Genomic DNA, 20,031 nt, shown 5'->3' with positions numbered 1-20,031 from the left:
AAAACATGCAGAAGGGTGCAGAAGTCCTTCGTCTGTGTCCGCTATGCAAGTGTGAATTGCACCACGTTCAAACTGCCATGTGCCAGGCTATGCAAAATGTCATACATACTGCACCAGTCACTGCAACATGTGCAAAGTTGAATTCCACGGTGTGGTCACCTCAAATATCAATCTGTTAATCCATAGTTCGAAAGGTCTCTATACCAACTGAAGTGGAATGGTGGAAGTAAGCAGGTAAGTTTCAGCAGCAACACTTCCAGGCTGGGGCAGTGGCGGAGGAATTACTGTACCATCAGTTTCAGGATGCGAGCCATGCAAGGCACATATGTAAGGTTGCCCTGGCGTAGGGCTGCCACCAGGTCTGCACCATTATCGCATACTGCCTTCCCTGGCTCCAGGTTGAGTGAAGACAGCCATTGCTCAAACTCAGCATGGATAGCTACCCACAACTGTTGATCTATATGACTGCGATCTCCAAGCCTGATTACGGAGAGCCCTGGCAGTGCATTACAGAGGTGGGGGAGGGATTCTCTTTGCAGTGTTGGAACGTGTGTTTAATAAAGGCGGAGGTTGAGGCGCAGGTGGAGGCCCTAAAGGAGGTGGAGGAAGCAGAAACACTGCAAGAACTGTTACATAGAGAGGTGTGCTCCAAAAACCCTGGGGATTCCAAGACTTGGTGTCTATTGACACATTGGTTTCTACTGCTTTAGTTCTCCTTAACCTGGTCTGTACTAGTTTAGTTCTCAAACCCAAGCTGTTTAGTAGTTTAGTTCTCCAAACCCAGTAGTCTATTAGTTTAGTTATCCATGGTATGCTGTGAAGTGGTTTAGTTCTAGAAACCTAGCTGTTTACTAGTTTAGTTCTCTAACCCCTGTTGTCTAGTAGTTTAGTTATCCATCTTATGGTGTGCAGTGGTTTATTTCTCCATCCCCAAGTGCCCAGCAAGCCTTGGGGATTACAAGACATGTGGAGCAGCCCCTTCCCTCACTGCCCCTACAGCTAACACCATCACCCAGTGCCCATTCATCTAGAGGTAACACCCCTGTTCATGCTTGCTTGTCCACGTGTTATTGTTGACATGCACCCTGACAGAGATAGAATTTTTCAGGGAATGGGTGATGTTGTCTGCGTTCACTGAAAAGCTGTAGAACAAACACATCTTTCTTAGAGTTATCATGGTTGGGCAACTGGTACTGGGGAGACTGTAATGACCATCAGCTTTCTGAAACTGTCTGTATCCAAAAGGCAGAAAGGCTGCACGTCCGTGGCCAACAAGTTGGAGTGGCCATGCAATAATCACAGAGATCACAGGACATGAGTCATACAGAAGCAAGAGCTGGGATCTTTGTACAAATCATCTGAGGAGACTGCATGTTGCTCACAATAATTAGTTCTCAGGAAAGTAATAGTGAGCGTGACATATGCCTATATCCCACCGTACGATCACTGATAACTCCATGATAAACCTAAACTCTTCACTGCCAACAACAATCCTGTCTTTAACCCAATAAATAAATACAGGCCAGTTGGATGCCATTCTTTTGAGGTTCACACCATCAGGATGTTCCATCCCCTCTCCCTCAGAGAAGCAGTCATATAACGGCCCCCAGGCTCACCCACTCACTTCCTTGATCCCTTTAATGCGTTGCTGCTGCACTTCATGTCATCAGAATTGACAACCAATCCTGGGAGACTTCAACAGCTCCACCTCCTCAATTGCATCCCATCTTCTATCTCTAGCCAATTCTCTTGGCCTCTCACAACTGTCAAACTCTGAGACACACAAAGACGGAAACAACCCTGATCTGGACTTTGTCCGGTTCAGTTTAATCTCCTACCTACATGACTCCCCTCTTACCTTTTGTCCCGGATGAAATTAGGAGTATAACCACAACTTAGACATTTTTAGCTGCTCCCTAAAATCACATCTGTTTAGGGTGGTCTATCACATTCCTTAATCAGAGTACTTTTTATATATATAGCTTATTCTCTACTTCTCTGAACATAATTTGCCATAAAACTCAACCATACCCAAAAGGTTCATGCAGTCTTTATCTACCCCCCATTTCCTCAAGATGGTTGTACCATCATTCCAAATAAGCACCTGTAATTGCTGTCATCCCACACCTCATTGTAGATAGTAAGCTCTGAAGAGAAGGGTCATCATTATTTTTGGTTTAATTTGTTGCTTATCTTAAGCTGGGCAACTTTTGACTGTTTTATATGAACTGCAGACTCATATATATATATATATATATATATAAATCAAAAAAGGGGCAGCACTACCAAAATTAAATAGTTGGTGCAAAACCTATTCAGCAGTGTCCAAACAACCAAATTAACAAAAGTAAAAAAATAGGCAGCACTCAAATTGAATGTGAAAAAAAGTGGATACTTTACTGATCCTCAAGTGGCAAATATATATATATATATATAGCTATGAGGAATGTGTTTGCGATATACAAATAAAGGTTATTATTACAGTTGTGCTCAAAAGTTTACATACTCCAGCAGAATTTTTGCTTTCTTGGCCTTTTTTCAGAGAATATGATTGATAAAACCAAAACTCATGATTCGTGGTTGTGTGAAGCCAATTATTGTTAAACTAATGTGATCAAATGACCCTGAGCAAAAGTTCCCATCCCCTGGTGATTTTTGCCTGTTAACATGCACATAAGTTGACACACATGGGTTTGAATGGCTACTAACGGTATTATCCTCACCTGTGACCTGTGTGCATAAAAGCTGAGTTTCTGGGATCCAGGGATCCAGACAGACTCTTGCATTTTTCATCCAGCCACTGACGTTTATGGATTGTGAGTCATGGGGAAAGCAAAAGAATTTTCAATGGGTCTATGGGAAAAGGTAGTTGAACTGTATAAAACAGGAAAGGGATACAAAAAGGTATCCAAGGAATTGATAATGCCAGTTAGAAGCATTCAAACTGTGATTAACAAATGGAAAATCAGGGGCTCTGTAAAAACAAATCCACAGTCAGGTAGGCCAACAAAAATTTTGTACACAAGTGCCAGGAACATTCTTCTTGATGCAAAGAAAAACCCACAAATAACATCCCCTGAAATACTGGACTCTGAAAACTAGCGGTGTAGCTGTTTCAAGATTTACAATAAGGAGGTACTTGAAGAAAAATGGGCTGTATGGTTGAGTCACCAGAAGAAAGCAATTACTGGGCAAATGCCACAAAGGATCTCACCTACAAAATGAAAAACAGCACAGAGACAAGCCTCAAAACTTCTGGAGCAAAGTACAGTGGGGGAAAAAAGTATTAAGTCAGACACCAATTGTGCAAGTTCCCCACTTAAAAAGATGAGAGAGGCCTGTAATTGACATCATAGGTAGACCACAACCATGAGAGTCAAAATGAGAAAACAAATCCAGAAAATCACCTTGTCTGATTTGGCAAGATTTATTTTTGAAAATAATGTGGAAACTAAGTTTTTGGTCACCTAAAAACATGCAAGATTTCTGGCTCTCATAGACCAGTAACTTCTTCTTTAAGAAGCTCCTCTGTCCTCCACTCATTACCTGTACTAATAACACCTGTTTGAACTTGTTGTCAGTATAAAAGACACCTGTCCACAATCTTAAGCAGTCACACTCCAAAGTCCACAATGGTGAAGACCAAAGAGCTGTCAAACGACACCAGAAACAAAATTGTAGCCCTGCACCAGAATGGAAATACTGAACCTGCAATAGACAAGCAGCTTGGTGTGATGAAATCAACTATGGGAGTAATAATAAGAAAATGAAAGACATACAAGACCTAAGCCACCTCTTCAACCTGTCACTAACAACTGGTGTCTTCAATCCTGATTGAAATATACCTCGATCACACCCATCCTCAAAAAGCCCACCCTTGACCTATCCTCTGTGTCAACCTATTGCCCCATATCATTTCTCCTCTATGCCTCATCCATTTTGAAATTTCCTCCCACCTCTCCTCTTGCTCCCTCTTTGTCCGCAACATTCCAATGAAATTGCCCTGACTAAAGTCACCAACCACCTACTAACCGCCAAATGAAAGTGACATGAGTTTGTTCTCTTTCTCCTGGACAAGGCATCTTTCTATGTCACAGTGAACCATTCCATCTAACTACAGACTCTCTGATCTGTTGTTATTACAGACTTGGCCCTTTGTTGGATCTCCTCATACCTAACAGACATAACATTCATTATGTCCCACTCAAACACCATCATCCTCATGTGTCGGTGTCCACCAAGGTTTAGCTATAGGACTACGAACTATGCTTAGAGGGCACACGCTCACGCTCCCTCCCTCTTAGAGGGACCTCCCATATAAACCGAGAGCAAGCAAGCCACTGAGCTGAAAGCTATGACTGACAATAGTCACTTCATATCCAGCCAGCAAAATGGCCAAGCAATCACCTTGAAATGGTGACACCTATAGGATTTCCAGCAGGCCCAGCCTAATTGGGCTGCAAGGAAATCTAATGCACACAGTCCAGCACGTCTCTGCATACTATAGGATGGCCGAGTTGTTACTCAAAATGCTGAACAGCCCAGCACACCTATGCTATCCATAGGAAAGCTAAGCTGTCATTCACTGCCTTCCTAGAACACAGTGAGTGGAGAGACAGATGGACAGGTTGAATCAGATGACATGGTCTGAACAATCACCAACCTCAACCTACTTGAGATGATTTGCTATTAGCTTTGTACAGCAATGTGAAGTAAAAGCACCCAGCAAGTGCTGAGCACCTTTTAGAACTTCTTCATGGCTGTTAGAAATACAATTACAGGTGACTAGAGAGGGAAAAACACGATCGGTAACGTTACCACCAATAATAACTGCTGTTTCTCACCCTGTCATACAGATGACAGAGTGGGAAACGCTGGATGTTCAGGCCCGCCATCAGATTTGAGTTTGGATACCATTCTACTAACGAACTGAACTTTTTTTTAAAGTGGGCAGCACGGTGGCTCAGTGGTTAGCACTGCAGCCTTGCAGCGCTGGGGTCCTGGGTTCGAATCCCACCAAGGACAACATCTGCATGGAGTTTGTATGTTCTCCCCGTGTTTGCGTGGGTTTCCTCCGGGCACTCCGGTTTCCTCCCTCACTCCAAAGACATACTGATAGGGAATTTAGAATGTGAGCCCCATCGGGGACAGTGATGAAAATGTGTGCAAACTGTAAAGCGCTGCGGAATATGTTAGCGCTATATAAAAATAAAGATTATTATTATTATTAAAGTGCATCAGAACCCTGTGTGAGGCAGTGACAGGTGTCACATGTAGGGGTCGCTGTGTGTTCCCCCCAGGGTGCGCAAAGAGACGTATTGAGGCTATGGAAGTGCATTGCAGTCACATGAGTAGCTGTGATTGCAATGCAGAATAAAAGTGAGCATAGGTCTCGGACATGCTGGTTATCCAAGGCAAGTTTAGGGGAAACCTGCTCTGGGCTTTTGTGTTTTGAAACAGACTACAGATGATAGTGGTGCAGTCCATTTCATTCCCGGCTCAGGTTTTCCATGTGGCCCATGGCCACAGTTTCCAGTTAATAACCCTGCAGTAAAGGGTTTTGATGTGTCAGGATCAGAATCAGTGTTAGTTTGGTCTAGCAAGCGTGCAGAGATGTGTGAAGCAACACAGGCAAGCGGAGCCTGTCCACCTCCGGCTGCAATCCAGAGGTGGACTGGTGTGTTTATCGACTGCAATCTGGAAGATATGGTTCCTGACTACAATCCGGAAGATATCGAGTGCTGTGTTTTGCTGTGAGTTGATCATTAAAGAGACTTTTGTTTTGAACTTTGCTGGGTCACTGCCTCATCACTGCTCAGTGTGGTTACCACTGCGCTACACCTGACAGAACTGAACATCCACGGGTCTGAACAATCACTACAGGTGACTGATTAAGCTATTGAGAGAATGTCAAGGGTGTATAAAGTTTTTATCAGAGTAAAGGGGGAGTAATTAAAGAATATGTGGTTTAACATATTCTGGTTCTCACACATATTTCTTTACTACTAGATTATGTACGTTCTGCATTGCTTTTTCTACCATTTGTCTGAATCTATAAAGTGTACATTCCAATAATGACAGGAAAAATCATTGCATGAACAATTGTGCCAAATTCTGACTGGTAATGTACTGTACATATAGCACTCTTTTTTCCAAAGGTGCATGATTCCACTAATTATTGGTCTCTCATGGCATGGTGCCTGGGGATTATTGAAGCAGCGCTGTGAATGTCAGGAATTGCTAGACCTAATGTTCAGATCTTGCATCCTGCGGGAAGTCAGGTCATTTGCATAATGTAAGAAAGGATATGTATTTTTTACCATTAAATGCAGAAAGTTATAATTTGAAAACTCTATCTTTATGGTGAGGGCTTTCAGTTATACATACATATGGATAGAGTCAGGCTGGTAATACGTGCTCTTTGCGTGAGTTGTAATGCTAAAGGAATAGTGAAAGCTTACAACTTTACATTGAAAACATTGATAATGATTGTTATTCATATTCAGTTAGGATGCTTAATCAGCTTGCAATCAAGTGAAAAATACTATTTTAAGGGTCTTCAAGTGGTTTGGAGGATAGCACTGTAGCTTGTTTTAAGCATGAAGTGACATATTTTAAATTGTTTTAATCAGTAAAAATGTTGGAATAGTATAAATTAACACCTTTAAATACAAATCTATAAATACATATTTCATTCGCAGATAACTATGATCATAGCATATAGTGCAATTCAGCAGGCACAGCCATAGAGATAATATGCCAGATATATTCAATATCGAAAATTCTTTCTGCCTCTATCAATCATATCTTTTTTGCACCCAAGGCAGAACAAGTTGTGAATATTCAGCATTTGCTCCCATTAGACTAACTCAACATATACAACAAGAAGCACTGACTTTAAATATCCCATTCATTTTGCCTGAAGATAAAAGTTTTGTTTAGATCAAGTTATTATCCTCTGTTGCTCTTTTTCTATGAAAACGAATCCGCTGGCGCTCATAGACTCCTGCACGCTCATTGTCTTTGACTTATATTATATAACAAGTTCCACTCAATGCTTTCTAATGTTTAGATACAGTATTTATGCAGCTTGATCTATAGATGGATCATGTCATGCATTTCACAATAAGCTCAGAGGCTGGTTTTTAGGATTGGTTTCCTCATTTCCTCACTTTTTCCACTTTTGTAACCCAATTTGATTGTAGTTGATATGCTTGTTAAATGCAGGAGTTAACACACTGCTGCATTTTTGTCAATCTGGTCTTCATATGATCATAAAACACAAAACTAAATCAATTTATATTAAAATGTGTGCTGTTTTAAAGCATGATTTTTCCAACATATGTAACAAGCAAATCAAAACTGCAAAAAGAAACCCTAGTAAAAATAAAGTAAAAACATTGACAAACCCAGCTTAACCGCACTCATGACCTTGGACGTATTCCTATGTGGGGAAGGTGACCAGACAGACGGACTTGTCAGTAGGGAAAAGGGACGGTTTGTGCACTTTAGACATACAGTATGTTTGTAATGACAGAAGGGAAACAGCTGGGCAAAAGTGTAGAATGAGTGTAGTACTGTGAGGCTGGGAAGAATCCAAGGGTGAACCCACGGGACCGCGATGACGAACCTGCCCCCGGGCGAGCGGGCCAGGTGTACCACCCCCTATACTGGGAGTGTTAGGGGCAGGCCCGGAGGAGACTATTGCCGCAGAAGCTGATACCTGGGGATAACTGGAGAAGTAAATAGGCGGACACTGGGCTGGAAGGCAGACAAAGCAGGCTGGCGAACACAGGAGGGACAGCTGCAGGACTGGAACGGATCAGGAAGGCACACACGGGTGCAGGACCAGCGGGAGCAGCGGTAAGCGTGACAGTACCCCCTTCTTATGCCCCCTCCTCTTAAGACCGGAAAGGAACTTTGCCAAAATCTGAGGAGCCTGAATGTTCTCCCGGGGTTCCCAAGATCTCTCCTCTGGGCCAAAACCTTTCCAATCAGTTAAAAAAATAGTTTTACCTCTGGATCTTTTCATGGCAAGAATGTCCTTAACTTCAAAGACTTCCTGTGCGGAAACGGGTGCTGGAGAGCGGCCAGCAGAAGCATGGAAGTGGTTAAGCACGACAGGTTTCAAGAGGGAAACGTGGAACGAACTAGGAATCCGTAGCGAGGCTGGGAGTTTTAACTTGTAGGCCACATCGTTGATACGAGCTAAAATCTCAAAGGGTCCGATGTACCGGGGGCCCAGTTTATACGAGGGAACTTTGAGGTGGACAAATTTTGAGGATAGCCAAACTTTATCTCCAGGGTGGTACAACGGGGAATCCAAACTTCTCTTATTGGCATGTCTCTTGAATCTGTCACGTGCCCGTTCAAGCATGGTTTTGGTCTCCTGCCAGACCCTGGAGAACTCCTCGGTCAGAAGATCGGCCACCGGCACACCCAAGGCCGGAAGTACCGGCAGAGGTACACCAGGATGTTGCCCGTAGACAACAAAGAAGGGTGACTTGGTGGAGGATTCACTGGTATGATTGTTGTAGGCGAATTCAGCCCACAGGAGCAATCTGGACCAATCGTTCTGGTGGGCGTTGGAAAAATGTCAGAGGTACGTTACGAGAATTTGGTTTTTACGTTCTGCTTGACCGTTAGATTGAGGATGGTAGGCGGAGGAAGAGTCTAATGTTACTTCCATCAGCTTGCATAGGGCCCTCCAGAATCGCAAGGTGAACTGAACCCCTCTGTCCGAGACAATGTGCTTGGGGAAGCCATGAATCCGAAAGACATGAGAGATGAAAATTCGCGCCAGCTCGGGGGCGGAAGGAAGTCCTGGCAGAGAGATGAAATGGGCCATCTTGGAGAAGCGATCCACGACCACCAAAATGACTGTGTGGCCCGAGGACTGAGGCAGATCCGTAATAAAGTCCATCGCGATATGCTGCCATGGGGCCGAGGGAACCGGAAGTGGATGCAAGAGGCCAGAGGGTTGGTGCTGAGGAACCTTGTTCTTGGCACAAGATGGGCATGAAGCGATGAAGTTTCGGACATCTTGAGGCAGAGAGGGCCACCAATAAAAACGAGAGACAAAGGAATGTGTTTTCTTGAGACCAACATGACCTGCTAGCTTGGAGGCATGACCCCAGTGGAGAACTCGCTTCCTGACATTGTCTCGAACAAAAGTCTTACCGGGAGGTAAGGAAGCCAGGCTAACAGGAGCGACTACTATGAGTTTACTAGGCTCCACTATGTGTGAAGGTTCCTCTTCGTTATCGGTGACCAGAAATGACCGGGATAAGGCATCCGCTTTGAGGTTTTCATCACCAGGACGGAAATGAAGCTCAAAGTCGAACCGGATAAAGAACAGGGACCACCAAGCTTGCCAGGGGTTAAGCCTTTGCGCTGACTGGATGTACTCTAGATTCTTGTGGCCGGTGTAGATCTGAAGTGGATGTACAGCGCCCTCCAGAAGATACCGCCACTCCTCCAAGGCTAGTTTGATGGCGAGCAGCTCTCTGTCTCCGATGGTATAGTTTCTCTCCGAGGGGGAGAATGCCTTGGAGAAGAAGCCACAGGTGACCAACCGTCCGGAGGAGGATCTCTGAGAGAGGACTGCACCGGCTCCGGTGGCGGAGGCATCCACCTCAAGGGTAAATGGCTTGTTAGCCTCTGGACGGTGAAGTACGGGAGCTGTGGCAAAGGCTTGCTTCAGGGTTTAGAAGGCGTTTTCAGCTTCAGGACACCAGTGGTGAGGGTTGGCTCCTTTGCGGATCAAGGCGCAGATAGGAGTGGTCAAAGAGGAAAAGTGTGGGAAAAACTGTTAGTAATAGTTGGCAAAACCCAGGAACCGCTGGATTGCTTTAATTCCCTGACTACGAGCCCCCATAAAAGGACTCACAGAGATACCTCAAGTATCCCAGGGACTTCACGGCTGAATTGGTGGAACATCGGCCGTCAAAAGATGGCCCGGACTACCAGGATTGTCGTGCACTGTTGTACAGCCTACAGGACAGTTTTACGTCCACAATAAGGGAAATGGTTTTTTTTTGCTTTGTTTGTTATTTTCTCCTGACACAGCAGGGATGCATACGGGAAAATGCTCATGCTAAAGGAAGGGGGAGTATTCCTGTTTTGTTTTTGAAATGTTGATTTAAAGAAAAAGTTGAAACAAAAATGGGGTTACTTATGCTATTAGTAAAATCTGGTTATGCAAAAGTTGGTTTAATGTATAATATGCATAAGAAATATGCAACAGTGTTGTGGGTACATTTTCCCCTTCACCATTGAGGTCTGATGAACTCCCTCTTCTGGTGAAGGAAGGTAGTGAGGCTGATTACCAAGCATCTGGGCAGGATGATGATGACTGGGTGACAGGAATTGCTGACAGGATATAAGGCAGCCGACGCCCTTCTGCCTTGCTGGTGATCTCTCTGAGTGATTCTAGGAGACCAGTCTGATTCCTGCTCCTCAAAAGCTAAGTTTTCTGCTCTGCCTTTTGCATTTGTGTTTTGGTTTTCTTTTTCCTTGTTTTTCTGGATTTCTGCCATTCCCTGCTGGGGTGTGCTGAATTCCTTTTTGCTCTGTCTTCAGAAGATACCTGAGTGCTGATATAGTCTTTTTGAAGCCTAGCGTCTTCAGGGCTTTTTTCCCTATCAGCTGTTGGCTCTTGTTTTGATAGGGTTTTGGCGGATTACAGACAGCAGCTTTTCTATCCTGTCCTATGTAGTTAGCTTGGGCCCCATCTTTTGCTCAGCCTATCTTTCTATCTGTGTGAGTGTTTTTTGATCTTGCTTCACCGTCATTATATGTTGGGGGCTGCCTATTGCTTTGGGGTCTGCTCTGGGGCAGTTTAGATTTCCCTTTCTGTCTTTAGGCTATGTAGTTCTCTGGCTGTGATCGAGGGGTCTAGGGCACAGTAGGAACCCCCACGGCTACTGCTAGTTGTTGTTGATAGGTTCAGGGGTCTGTAATCCGATAGCTGCCAACTTCTCTGGTTTTCTGGACTTAGCTAGTATTTCTGTTTTTGCCTCCTACGGTGACTCATTCATAACAGAATCACCAGCCATACCGCAGATCCTAGGGTACTCAATAGCAGGAAAGAATTGTAAAAAAAAAAAAAAAAATATATGTGTGTATATTTTTTCCTCTATACCTCTGAGGCCGTAGGGGGAATTTTTTTTTTCTCTCAATGGAGATAAAGCAATTGTCTGATCGTGTGGAGCAGCTCGCTGCGGAAGTGCGGGGAATTTCCGCCTACCTTGCTCATTCACATGCTGCTGAACCAAAGATCCCTACTGCTGATGTGTTTTTTGGGGATTGGTCTAAATTTTTGAATTTCAAAAATAATTGTAAATTATTTTTTGCCTTGAAGACTAACTCGTCAGGGAGCTCCGCGCAGCAGGTTAAAATTGTCATCTCTTTGCTGCGTGGCGATCCCCAGGATTGGGCGTTTTCTTTGAAGCCAGATGATCCTATTCTGACTAATGTGAATGCATTTTTTCAAGCCTCGGGGTTGTTGTATGATGAACCTAATGCTATTGATCAGGCTGAAAAGACCCTGTTGGCATTGAGCCAGGGTCGAGATTCTGCAGAATTGTACTGTCAAAAATTCCAAAAGTGGGCGGTCCTTACTACCTGGAATGATAATGCCTTAGCAGCTCTCTTTCGGAAGGGTTTGTCAGAAGCCATAAAAGATACTATGGTGGGATTTCCTGTTCTATCTGGTCTTGACGATTCTATGTCATTAGCCATTCAGGCTGATCGGTGTTTACGTGAACGCAGGACTGCACAAGAGGTGTTGCCACCTGTTGAACAAGTGTCTGAACCTATGCAATGTGATAGAATTTTGTCCAGGGAGCAACATCAGGAGTTCAGAAGGCGTAATAAGCTGTGTTTTTTTTGTGGAGATTTTTTGTGGAGATATTTTGTGGAGATATAGTTTTTTTGTGGCGATATTATTTCTGTCTGTCCTAAATGAGAGAAACGTTTTGCCCACACGTTTTCTGTGGGTGGTGTTCAACCTAAGTTTCTTCTGGCAATTACTCTGATCTGCTCCCTGTCCACATTTTCCGCCAAGGCTTTTGTGGATTCGGGAGCAGCCCTGAACCTAATGGACTTGGATTTTGCTAAACGTTGTGGATTTCCGATGACACCTCTGCGGATGCCTATCCCTTTGAGGGGGATTGATGCTACTCCTTTGGCGAAAAATAAACCTCAGTTTTGGACCCAGGTGGTAATGCGGGTCGCCCCAGACCATCAAGAAAATTGAAGATTTTTGGTGTTGCATAATTTGCATGATACCATTGTTCTGAGGTTTCCCTGGTTGCAAATTCATAATCCAGTTTTGGATTGGAAATCTGTGTCTGTGGTGAGTTGGGGTTGTCGGTGTGCCCTTAGTGAGGCTCCGGTTTTTTCCACCTCACCTCAGTCGAATGATGTTCCTGACTATTTGGCGGATTTTTATGATGTATTTAGTGAGAATGAGTCTGCGTCTTTGCCTCCTCATAGGAGTTATGACTGTGCAATTGAACTGAGCCCGGGGTGTAAAATTTCCCAAGGGTCGGCTCTTCAATTTATCTGTACCCGAGCACGAGGCTATGCGATCCTATATTAAGGAGGCGTTGGAGAAGGGTGATATTAGACCATCCTCTTCACCCTTAGGTGCTGGGTTTTTTTTCGTGGCCAAAAAGGATGGTTCATTAAGGCCTTGTATTGATTATCATGCCCTCAACAAAATTACTATTAAATATCAGTATCCGTCACCCCTGATTTCGGATCTATTTTCCAGAGTTAAAGGTGCTTGCTTGTTTACCAAGCTTGACCTCAGGGGGGAGTATAATCTTATCCGCATTAAGCATGGGGATGAATGGAAGACGGCGTTTAATACTCCGGAGGGACATTTTGAGTACCTGGTGATGCCTTTTGGGCTCACTAATGCCCCTTCTGTCTTCCAGTGCTTCATGAACGACATTTTCCGAGACTTTGTGGATAAATTTTTTATTATCTATCTGGATGATATTTTGATCTTCTCCAAGGATTGGGATTCTCATGTGGAACATGTTAGGACTGTGTTCCGGATCTTGAGGGAGAATTCCCTGTATGTCAAAGGATCAAAATGCTTTTTTGGGGTACAGAGGATTTCTTTTTTGGGATTTATTTTGTCTCCGTCAACTATTGAAATGGACCCGGCCAAGGTTCAGGCCATTTATGATCGGGTTCAGCCCACTTCTTTGAAGGCCCTCCAGAAGTTTTTGGGTTTTGCTAATTTTTATCGGAAATTTATAGCTAAATTTTCTAGTATTGCCAAGCCATTGACTGATCTGACTAAGAAAGGTGCTGATGTGTTGAATTGGTCTCGGGAGGCTGTTTCTTCCTTTCAGGAGCTGAAGCAAAGATTCACTTCTGCCCCGGTTTTGCGGCAACCTGATGTCTCACTCCCGTTCCAGGTAGAGGTGGACGCTTCCGAGATTGGTGCAGGAGCTGTTTTGTCCCAAAAGGATCCTGTAACATCTAAAATGAATCCCTGTGCTTTCTTTTCCCGAAAGTTCTCTCCATCTGAACGTAACTATGATGTGGGGAATCGGGAACTGTTAGCCATGAAATGGGCATTTGAGGAGTGGAGACATTGGTTGGAGGGAGCTAAACATCAAGTCGTGGTCCTCACTGACCACAAGAATTTGATTTACCTGGAGTCGGCCAAACGCTTGAACCCTAGACAGGCTAGGTGGGCCTTGTTTTTTACACGTTTTGATTTTGTGGTCTCTTTTCTCCCTGGCACTAAGAATGTCAAGGCTGACGCTCTCTCTAGGAGCTTCTTTGCTGATTCTCCTGTGGTGACCAAGCCTGCTACCATCTTAGGCGAAGGGGTAGTTCTCTCTGCCATCTCGCCCGATTTGAGACTTGCTCTGCAAGAGTTCCAGGAGGACAAACCTGAGCGTTGTCCCAGTGGGAAGTTGTATGTTCCTGACCAGTGGAAGAAGAGAGTGATGTCTGAAGTTCATTGCTCTGCATTGGCTGGTCATCCAGGTATTTTTGGTACTAGAGATCTGGTGAGTCGGTCTTTTTGGTGGCCCGCCTTGTCTCGTGATGTCAGGAATTTTGTGCAGTCCTGTGGGACTTGCTCCCGGTCTAAACCTTGTTCTCGCTCTAGTGGGTTGTTGATGCCTTTGCCGGTCCCCAGGAGGCCATGGACCCATATTTCAATGGATTTCATCTCTGATATGCCTGTCTCTCAGAGAATGACTGTTATTTGGGTGATTTGTGATAGGTTCTCTAAGATGGTTCATCTTGTACCACTCCCTAAGTTGCCATCTTCCTCTGAGTTGGTGCCCCTGTTTTTGCAACAGGTGGTTCGCTTGGACGGGATTCCTGAGAACATTGTATCTGACAGAGGAGTTCAGTTTGTGTCTAGATTTTGGAGGACTTTCTGTTCCAAGCTGGGAATTCAGTTGTCCTTCTCCTCTGCTTTTCACCCTCAGACCATTGGGCAGACAGAGAGAACAAACCAGACCTTGGAGTCATATTTGAGATGTTTTATTTCTGCTGATCAGGATGATTGGGTTTCATTTTTGCCCTTGGCCAAATTTGCTTTAAATAATAGAGCTAGTCCTGCCACTTTGATGTCACCTTTTTTTTGTAACTTTGGCTTTCATCCTCGATTTTCTTCAGGGCAGGTGGAGCCTTCTGCCTGCCCAGGTGTTGACACTGTGGTGGAGAGAATGCACTAGATCTGGGACCAAGTGGTGGATAAGTTATCTCTCTCCCAGGAAAAGGCCCAGCGGTTTTCCAACCGACATAGGACCATTGGTCCCCAGTTTAAGGTTGGTGATATGGTTTGGTTATCATCAAAAAATATCGCTATGAAGGTGGATACTCCTAAGTTTAAGCCTAGATTTATTGGACCTTACAAGATTTTGGAGATTATTAATCCGGTCTCTTTTCGTTTGGCTCTTCCTCTCACATTTAAAATTCATAATGTGTTTCATAAGTCCTTGTTGAAGAGGTTTGTTGAACCAGTAGTTCCTGGGGTGGCACCTCCGGACCCTGTATTGGTTGAAGGTAACATGGAATATGAGGTAGAGAAGATACTGGATTCCTGTCTGGCTAGATGGAGACTCCAGTATTTGGTTAAGTGGAAGGGTTATGGTCAGGAGGATAATTCCTGGGTCTCTGCTTCTGATATTCATGCCAAAAGATTGGTGCGTGCCTTTCATCGGGCTCACCCTGATCGCCCTGGTGGCGTGGATGAGGGTTCGGTGACCCCTCCTCAAGGGGGAGGTACTGTTGTGAATTCATCTTCCCCTTCACCTTTGAGGTCTGATGAACTCCCTCTTCTGGTGAAGGAAGGTAGTGAGGCTGATTACCAAGCATCTGGGCAGGATGATGATGACTGGGTGACGTGAATTGCTGACTAGATATAAGGCAGCCGACGCCCTTCTGCCTTGCTGGTGATCTCTCTGAGGGATTCTAGGAGACCAGTCTGATTCCTGCTCCTCAAAAGCTAATTTTTCTGCTCTGCCTTTTGCATTTGTGTTTTGGTTTTGTTTTTCCTTGTTTTTCTGGATTTCTGCCATTCCCTGCTGGGGTGTGCTGAATTCCTTTTTGCTCTGTCTTCAGAAGATACCTGAGTGCTGATATAGTCTTTTTGAAGCCTAGCGTCTTCAGGGCTTTTTTCCCTTTCAGCTGTTGGCTCTTGTTTTAATAGGGTTTTGGCGGATTACAGACAGCAGCTTTTCTATCCTGTCCTATGTAGTTAGCTTGGGCCCCATCTTTTGCTCAGCCTATCTTTCTATCTGTGTGAGGGTTTTTTCATCTTACTTCACCGTCATTATATGTTGGGGGCTGCCTATTGCTTTGGGGTCTGCTCTGGGGCAGTTTAGATTTCCCTTTCTGTCTTTAGGCTATGTAGTTCTCTGGCTGTGATCGAGGGGTCTAGGGCACTGTAGGAACCCCCCACGGCTACTGCTAGTTGTTGTTGATAGGTTCAGGGGTCTGTAATCCGATAGCTGCCAACTTCTCTGGTTTTCTGGACTTAGCTAGTATTTCTGTTTTTGCCTCCTACGGTGACTCATTCATAACACAACAGGCCCCGGGTACGAGGTATGTGTGACGAAGACGCCGACCATGACATTTTAAATTGAGCGACAAAGAGACAAAAGATATGGAATCAGACAGTAGTCCCAAGCCAGGTCCCTGACACCACGGACACCCCAGAAGAATAAGCGGACGCTGACGATGACCTGGTAGGCGTAAGGCCTCGGTCATGGCATTCCGGACAGTTGAGGGTGACAGATGGGGAGAGTAGTGGAAGGTACATGCCGTAGAGTAGTCTGGGTGGACCTAGCCAACCTGAAAGAAGTTGTCATGTGGCTTGCGCGCCAGCAAGTAGCAGTAGGCTGCTTGGAGCATGGTGCTCCCGGTTTGGTTTGGCCCCCGCATATGGCGGGTTTGGCCCAACAACCGGTCCGACAAAAGACTGTGGAAAAGGTTCAGGACGACGAAAGTAGGGAATATGATTGTCGGGGACGACAATAGACAAAGGAAGGGGGAGTGTGAGGAAGGTGACCTGACGGATGGACTTGTCAGCAGGGAAAAGGGACCGTTTGTGCACTTTAGACAGGTTTGTAATGACAGAAGGGAAACAGCTGGGGAAAAGTGTAGAATGAGTGCAGTACCTTAGTTTGACGACAAGATGGCAGGGGGGAGCATGACAGCAGCTTATGGCTTTAGAAATTGTTAGTCATGGGGGGTGGGGAGACAGAAGCCCAGGAAGGTTATAAATAGGACAGGAGAGGGTTCCAGAAAGTTCTAGTCCCGGGAGGAGCTCGACAGGAGAGAAGACAGTGAAGGAGTACGAACAGTAGTGGAGAGCTCAACAAGGGGACTGAGGAGACAAAAAGTCAGGGGGGTGGCCCCGACAAGAAGAACCGCAGAACAGACGAGGCCCCGGGGGTACCAAATTGACGACAATCTTGGACTGGTGATACGCTGGCGGTAGATAGGCCTAGGGCAGCCCCAGTAAAAGAGCCGCGAGGAACATCACTATGACAAAAGGAAGGTGCAGGTACCCGGGCCTGAATACGGAGAGATGTGGAAGTGCTGCGGTGTATTGCTGCGGACGTCAGGAGGACGGTCAATAAACTCGGTCCTGTTGTACCTGAAATCTGCCTCAGTCTCGTGTCTGTGTCGTCTGTTCGCGGTAAACAGGGGACCACCCCCCAATGTGGGCCACCTTCTTACACCTACATCATAGAAGAGAAGAACTTCCAGACCTTAGATGTATGGATAAGGCTAGTTTCACACTTGCGCCCTTTTGTGCAGCGTTTCGAGCGCACATCAAACGCATGCAAAAAGCGTTTGCAAACGCTTGTAAATGCTGCAATATTTTGTCGCATCAGCGTGCGCATTGCGACAAAAAACGCAGTGTTTTTATGCGCTTTCAAGCGTTTTTCCATGCGTTTGCGTTTTTTATGCGCATGGGTTATCTAGGTGTCCCATTTCACAGGAGGAAAATCCTTGAAAAATTCTTGCAACAGACTCCACAAATGGGACATCAGTGTGTTATGGGAATTCTTTATATAGACCCTGTTTACAGCCAAATTCTTCACATTTGCTTTCTTTTTACTTTGTCAACATGGATCTGCGCTGGAAGAGTTTTCACTTCAGCTTGGATCTGGACATCGCGATGGCTCAGGCTTATGCAGTTGCTTGCCATCGACAAAGGGAGAGAGAGGCAGCGAAGACGGTAGCGGCGGCGTTTGTGGATACATCCGATTATTTAACTCCGGGAGAGCCGTGGAGCGTACCACACCCTCTACAGTGAGCTCCAGGCAAACCCAGAGAAATTTACTGACTATACCCAGATGTCCCAAGAAAGTTTCAGGGATTTGCTTGCTCATGTCCAAGAATCCATCCGGAGACAGGACACACAGCTCTGTCGTGCAATTACTCCGGAGGAACGGCTCCTGGTCACATTACGGTATGTATTGCAAAACCAATGCCTGCATAATTTTCTTTGGTCTGACATGTACTATTCCAAAGCTGGCAGAATTATTGTTCTGCCATGTATTGCCTGCAGAATTGTTTTTATGCCATGTACTAATTTTTTTTTCTTTTGTTGTTTTAAAAAACCATACACATAAATATTAATTTTTGTTCTGTTTCACATTCACAGATTCCTGGCTACTGGAGAAACCTTATCTTCTCTCCACTTCCAGTAATGGATTGGAATCTCCACCTTGTCAGGAATTGTTGCGGACACCTGCCGGGCTTCGTGGGGTGTTCTCTGTCCAGAATTTATGCCCCTGCCCACTGCCGAAAAGTGGATAGAAATAGCAGGAAAATTCTGGACAGTCTGCCACTTCCCCAACTGTTTGGGAGCGGTTGATGGGAAACACATCCGGATAATCAAATCCAAAAGAACAGGCTCGGAGTACTACAACTACAAAAAGTACTTTTCTACAGTACTCATGGCTAGTGTTGAGCATTCCGATACCGCAAGTATCGGGTATCGGCCGATACTTGCTGTATCGGAATTCCGATACCGACTTCCGATATTTTTTCAATATCGGAAGTCGGCATCGGAATCGGTAGTTCAAAGTTGATTGACAGCCTGACGTCATCATGATGTGCGGTGTGTGCGCATCATGATGCGCCGTCATTTCGGGCCTTCCGGGGGTCTCTGCCGGCCTGCCGGGGGGGCTGTGCCGGCCTGCCGGGGGGCTGTGTGGACTGCCCGGGGTCTGTACCGGCCTGCCGGGGGGCTGTGCCGGCCTGCCGGTGGTCTGTGCACCCTGTGGGGGTCTGTACCGGCCTGCCGGGGGGGCTGTGCCGGCCTGCCGGGGGGCTGTGCTGATGTCCGGGGGTCTGTGCAAGCATCGTCCGATGGGACTACAAGTCCCATCTGGCGATGCCTGCTACCATGACAGTGATTGACACATTAGCCAATGATGGGACAGTAGTAGTCCCATCATCCGGCTAATGTGTTAAATGTTAAAAAAAAAAAAAAAATACTACATACATACTACATGCATGCTACATACATACTACATGCTACATACATACTACATACATACTACATACATACCACATATATACTACATACATACTACATACATAACACATATATACTACATACATACTACATACATACTACATACATACTACATACATACTACATACATACTACATATGTACTACATGCATGCTACATACATACTACATACATACTACATATATACTACATGCATGCTACATACATACTACATGCTACATACATACTGCATACATACTACATGCATGCTACATACATACTACATGCTACATACATACTACATATATACTACATGCATGCTACATACATACTGCATGCTACATGCATGCTACATACATACTACATACATACTACATGCTACATACATACCACATATATACTACATACATACTACATACAATACATTCATACAATACATACATAGACATACAGTACATATAACATAGAGTAACATACTTACCAATACTTGTCACATTGTTCTCCGAAGCCATTGTCTTTTACGGAATAAATATTAACATAACAAACCACAAAAATACTCACCCACGATCCGAAGCAGTCCACGAGTGTGTCCCACGACGATCTTGGGTAGAGAACTGCAGCATCAGCTGTTGCTGCCGTTCTCTACGGGCTGCAGGAATCCAATGATGGAAGGTAGGTATCCTTCCGCACTGTATTCCTCCGCCACTTAAAAAAAAAAAAAGTCCCTAGTCTCACTTTATGCCATTGCTGCGTGGGAATTTCCCACACAGCAATGGCATAAAGTGAGACTAGGGACTTTTTTTTTTTTAAGTGGCGGAGGAATACAGTGCGGAAGGATACCTACCTTCCGTCATTGGATTCCTGCAGCCCGTAGAGAACGGCAGCAACAGCTGATGCTGCAGTTCTCTACCCAAGATCGTCGTGGGACACACTCGTGGACTGCTTCGGATCGTGGGTGAGTATTTTTGTGGTTTGTTATGTTAATATTTATTCCGTAAAAGACAATGGCT

The sequence above is a fragment of the Dendrobates tinctorius genome, unplaced genomic scaffold (assembly GCF_039654945.1).
Source record: "Dendrobates tinctorius isolate UK_male_01 unplaced genomic scaffold, ASM3965494v1 ptg000097l, whole genome shotgun sequence".
Taxonomy (NCBI): Eukaryota; Metazoa; Chordata; class Amphibia; order Anura; family Dendrobatidae; genus Dendrobates; species Dendrobates tinctorius.
The sequence above is the reverse complement of the archived record's forward strand: the minus strand, read 5'-3'. Positions refer to the sequence as shown.